This window comes from Adiantum capillus-veneris, chromosome 16 (genome assembly GCF_014529385.1).
Source record: "Adiantum capillus-veneris isolate H3 chromosome 16, ASM1452938v2, whole genome shotgun sequence".
In the NCBI taxonomy this organism is placed as follows: Eukaryota; Viridiplantae; Streptophyta; class Polypodiopsida; order Polypodiales; family Pteridaceae; genus Adiantum; species Adiantum capillus-veneris.
Genome location: NC_140946.1, coordinates 52,826,013 through 52,832,118, shown reverse-complemented (window position 1 = coordinate 52,832,118; position 6,106 = coordinate 52,826,013).

The following is a 6,106-nucleotide window of genomic DNA, read 5'->3' as shown; positions in this document are numbered from 1 at the left end:
TCTAATTTAAAAATTATAAATTGTACTTAAATGAAAGAATTTTTTCGCCACTAAGATTATTTTTCAACTTTTGGTTTTGATATACAAATGTCACCTTATTACTTTAGTGCATGTATTATTATTACAGATTGGCTTTAGAATTTATCACAACTAAGATTTTTTTTTTCAACTTTTTGTTTTAATATGTAAATGTCACCTTGTTACTTTAGTGCATGTATTATTATATTCATTTCTATCCTAAAGATATTATGGATTTCTTTTATTTAATAGCATGCATCATTTTATTGTGTAATTTGTTTTATTGATATTAGATCAATTCCTAAACTCTCACTAATATTTTATATGCTTTATGTTTTCACGAGGTCACTTAATATAACACTCATACATAAGGGCATAAGTAAAAGATAATAGTTTTGGTGCAATTCTTTTACCATTGAATTGAATTGTTGGATGTTCTCCATGTGACATTTGAACGTTTTTGGATTTTACTGTGTGCATATGGGAGTGCCCTCCCACTCTCTCTCTCTCTCTCTCTCTCTCTCTCTCTCTCTCTCTCTCTCTCGTAGGCCATCGTAAATCTTTACCTTGTTTTTATGTTTATTACAATTATATTTTAAATTTAACTTTTATTGTTTTCATTTTATTTTATTTCAAAATACCTCTCAAATTTCAAAAATTCTCTAAATACCCACATTTTTCAAAATTCCCAAAATATTGTGAGAGTAAATTTCTCCAAAAATAATTTTTTTTGTAGATATGCATAAGAAGACTGATTGTCTATCATACAAGATGCTACAACTACAATTTGAGTTGGTTATGTAGGCTTTAAAGATGAATTGCTTCATTATTTTTTAGACATAATTGCCTTTTATGCAAGGTAATTTGTGACAAATTACATGCTAAGCACTCAAAAATGGATCTCAATTGCCAAAAAGGAATAAAGATGAGAAAATCTTTAAAATCCAACCAAAATAGATACAAGGGTATTTTGGGAGTTTTTGAAATTTGAGGCAAATTTTGAGAATTTCCACAAATTAGAGGGATATTTTGGTAATTCTCCCTAGATCATATAATTTTATGTTAAAACACAATTAAATTTCCATGTGATTATGGGCACGGATTTAAACTTACTCTCGCTAATCTCCCCTTAACTTAGCAGGCCTTCATGTCTGCTCACCTTGTTGAACTTTGAAAGGAGATTATCAAATTCTTTGGTGGCTCATGCATGCGAGAGAGAGAGAGAGAGAGAGAGAGAGAGAGAGAGAGAGAGAGAGAGAGAGAGATTAATGATGTCAAATTTTTGTCCATGGCTATATGCACATTTGTTGTGTCCGTGAAATATGGTTTAGAAATATTAGGCATCTTGGGGGGAACTTCCTAGCCTCTCGTGGTGGCAGCCTCAAGAAGTTTTCCAAATTGGTTGTGTATCCGCCTGGTTAGGGGGCTCCCTATAAAAGACTCAGGAGGATGCTTTGTTAGTTGGTTGCTTTGATAGTTGGCTATGGTTTGATGTAATTTCTTTTGGACTCCATGGCTTGAGCAAGGAGGTGTATGGTTTTTTTTTCAATTTATTTCAACTCACTCATTTGAGTGAGTATTGGAAAAAATATATATGTATATTAGGCCATATGTTTTTAGCCCGTTAAACCATCAAACAAGTCCTAAAAAAGGATATTCTAATTTTTCCCAAAGAAGACAAGAGACTAAACATGAAAATACGTCTCTGAGAACAAACAAACTCCTAATTCCTATAGTAACTGTTCTCCTACTTCTTTATATATAAAATCTCTCATTTCTTAACCCAAAAAAAAAACTTTTAATCAGAAGCTTGCGTATATATTATCCCTGTGTTGGTGTAGTGTGCATGAGTGAAAGTAGTGATGATACTTGAGTTTTTTAAATGATATCTTCTTTTGTTGCTTCTTCTTTGTCTAGATCTTCTCATCCTCTTGCTTGGACCGTTTATGATAATTTTCATCATAATCCTCTCTTTGACCTTGAGTGCTACCACCAAAATCTCTATTTTTGTTGTAACTTCTTGGTCTAGATCCGTCAAAGTCCAGGGTCAAAGGGCTACAATTTTTAGTTGTACATCTGCATGCAATTAAAAGCCATAATTTCAAGATCCACATGATCAATGCTTGCCAACTCAGTAGCCGAAACTTTCAAAGACAAGCACGGTCTGCAAGCTTTGTTCTTTCGACACGTCACCATACATAATGTTGTATCCTACTGACAAGTCATCACTTGGAATGTCAAAAACGACTTGCCACTAAATGTTTGCTTGTCACACTAGAAGTAGGAATAATGTTTGCATGGAGACAATCACAAAGCCAATAATATTGTTTGCATGCAATGAACTGGCCCTCTTCCCTTGGATTTTGACGGTGGGGAATGCTCCGTCAGTGACCATCCCCTGGTAATCAGTACTCCAGCCATGGCTCTCGACCAGTCACCATGCGATCACAATGATTACAGGGAATGGTCACTGACAGACCATTCTCTACACCTTCTCATCCTCCTCCTTGGGTTATTTGTGATAATCTTCATCATAATCCTCCTCTTTGACCTTGAGTGTAGCCGCCAAAATAATATCTACTTTTGTGCTACAAGCTATGGTCAAGCTCTTTTGTTACAATGGTGGCCCTTGTGAGGGGTGAATTATGTGATCAAGTGGAGCTGCAAGAGTAGCAAGAGGATCTTGTGATGCTATAATAGGAGGGAGATTGGCTCCATAGAAGTGATGGATGGATTTGAGTCTATGGAATAGGTTTCTCCACTGCTACATGAACTTGATCCATCCTCATTGGGTCCTTCCAAGTTGGTGCATACTAGGAAAAGGATGACGGCATGGGTTTGGACTAGAGAGGGGCAAGAGACAAGAAGAGGTCAAAAGAGGGGGAGAAAAAAAGGGGAGGGCAAGAGAAGAAAAAGAAGAGGGGAAAACGAGGCCGCAAAAAAGGGAAGTAGGAAAGGCTGACAGAACAAGAAAGAGGGGGCCGGGGGGGGGGGGGGGGGGGGGGGGGGGGGGGTGGAGGGATGTTGAATGAGGTCGAGGGAGGAGGGGGTGAAATTGAAGGGGAGATAGAGAGAGTGGTGAGGATGAGAGAGAGAGAGAGAGAGAGAGAGAGAGAGAGAGAGAGAGAGAGAGAGAGAGAGAGAGAGAGAGAGAGAGCGAGAGAGAGAGAGAGAGAGAGAGAGAGAGAGAGAGAGAATTAGGGAGGGTGGGAGATTGAGACTGGGGGGCGAGTGGTGTGTGAGGAAGAGAGGGGTAGAGACATTGAAAGTGAGGGATGGCACCCATAATTTCTTGTGGAATTGCATCCTTGTGAAATAAATGGCACCACTGAGCTTTTGCAAAAAATCCTCTTGTGAATATGGCACTTGATACTTTTGGTTCCAAAGTGAGAAGCAACAAGAAACTCCTCATTTGGACATGATTGTTGGTTTAAGTAGACTTGAGAGTCGTTTGGGATCCAAAGGATAGCCTTGGGTAAAAAAAGAGACGGAGGGAATGCCGGTCACATACCCAAAATGGGACTCCAATGCAGTTGATCACTTGTATAAGATCCACCCACAATCCCTACCCAAAAATAGGGTATGAACTTGAACCCACAGGCTCACTCATCAAATAGAGCATATGTGCTATCCAAGATGGGTGCAATGCTTGTTTGTGTGGGTTAGCCAAAATGAGAAAATTTGTGGTTTGTTAAATAAAGCTCACACACAAGCATACGCACCTCAAGATAGAAAATTTGGGTGGAGGTATTAATGATATTAAATGAGTGAGCTTAGGGGCTTGATCGAATGCTGATGATATAGATCCTCCCCCCACAAGAGCTTTGAGGTGAGAGAAATTGTAATTGTAAATTCCAAGAGAGGAAAAATAGATCCAAAAAAAGAAAGAGAGAATTAACCCCTTTACAAGCGATCTGAGTCCTTTAATCATTTTCTACCATCAATAATTGATGGAATTGAGTGAGGAATACCATCATGATGAAATTTGAGAGACTGATTAAAGGAGGAGTCTTATTGAAAAGACCTAAGTTGGGAGGTAAACACAAACACTAATTAGGGAATTTGTCCTTTACCTAATCACTATCCAATTACCAATGCAAGTAGTGGCTGAGGAGAGTAAAATCTCCTCTCTTGCATGCAGGTTTGAACCCTCCTTTTGCTGGAAGGGAGGGGAGACACTGAATGTTGAGGGACCTGAGCGCAGAATCTGAAAAGATTCTGACTCTCGCTAATATAATATGAGGAGCCAAATAATAATATTGTACATTTTAGATTTATAATAGAATTCCTTTGCTTTTTGATAGATTCTTCAACATATTTCCACCTATCTAACCCTCTTTTTCCTATGTGTAAGGTGTTGTATGGCTAGATATGCACAATTTTACGTATTTATATTTACCCTACGGCTTGCTTCTGTATTCTAAGGCTTAAAATTTATAAGATATGACCATAAGCATGCCCATGACCATGGAAGCCCCAATCCCATTAGGTGAATGTTCACACATGGCAATAGAAAGCACTAGGCATGGAATGAGGTTGTGTAGCTCTATATGAGGGTAGACAAAGTAGACGTTTAGGGTGACTACCACACCAAGAGAAACTTATTATAAGTGCTTGAAAATTTAGTTTTAATGCATGAAAAAATAGCATTTAATTAGTAGAATAGTTCTATGTAATCAATTAGAACTTTGAGTTCATCATTTCTAATTTAAAAGATAAATCACAATAATTCTAAAGAGAGATAATTAGTTACTAAGATTGTATCTAGAATTTTTGCATGGAAATTTTGAAATGATTTATATAAAACTTGGTTAATGTTAAAGCTAATTAGGAATTATTTTAGTCAATTTTACTAATAATTGAGTGAAATTATTTATTAAATGATGTAAAAATAATCTAGTAAAATTTAATTAAATAATTTATCAAAATTATGTGCGAGTTGCTAAGACGTTATGCTTATTTTTAAAAATATTATTTGATTTCTATTTTAAAAATTTGATAAAAACACCTCTCTAAAAAATTGGATTAACCTTAACAAATTTTAAAATATATATATCATAATAAGTTTTTGTCATCATTGGAAAATTGTTTAAATATTAAATTCCAAAGTTCTCCATTTGATCATTTAGTTTAGCCATCGATAATTTGTAATTTTATACAAGTTGTTTCTTTTCTTGATGAGACTAATTAGTTGGTAGTTGTAACATATTTATAAGTTACAAGGCTTTCACACGATGCATTTCTAAAAGGAACAAAGGAGCTTTTTACTTCCACTTTACATTCACATTCACATGGTGAGCTTGTGAAGGAATCCTACATAAGTAGGAGGCTAACGTTCCTTTTGATAAACTTTTGTAAAATAGCAATAGTTAATTAAGACTTGGAATAGTTTCACCTATCTACTTACGTTGAAAGGTCAACAAGCTTCTTTTTGGTGTTTTTATTCCGTACAACTTGTTTTAGAGGTCAAAAACAATTGATGGAACAACTAGTGAGAAGGCGACCCTATTCTCAAGGGTACCTTTTAACACAGTTTGGTTAGTTTGGTGGTGAATTTCGAAACTCATCGTGTGCAGGCCCTCTTAGCAAGTTAATATGTACGGTATGGCACCTAAAAGGACACCTACCAGTGGAGTCAATGGCCATGAGACCCACACGAGAAGAAAATTCCAAAAAGGCAGAGTGTGTAATGGAATAGGTGCCTATTGACTCACCCATCACATTCATGCATGCATCACATTCATGCTTTAAGTTAACTTACATAAATCATTGTATGTATGTTGTAGTATAGGAAAAAGCAAACAAAAATCCTTTTCAAAACCATGAGCATATGTTTTCTATAATTTCAACTAGGAAAAAAATTGTTTTATGATTAACTGGTTGCAATAGGAATCCATACTAATGTAGTCGAGTGAACACCGAGTAGTCTTTTTTTATAGACATGAAACTAATTGAACTTTCTAAGGAGTTTGCAGGTCTAAGAGTGTAGCTTGCAAACTTTGTAGCTTAGTTACCAAAAGTATTGGCATCCAAAATCAAAGTGTCTTTGCAAGTAGAAGTTTCCTTGGGAAAAGAATATATTGGTATC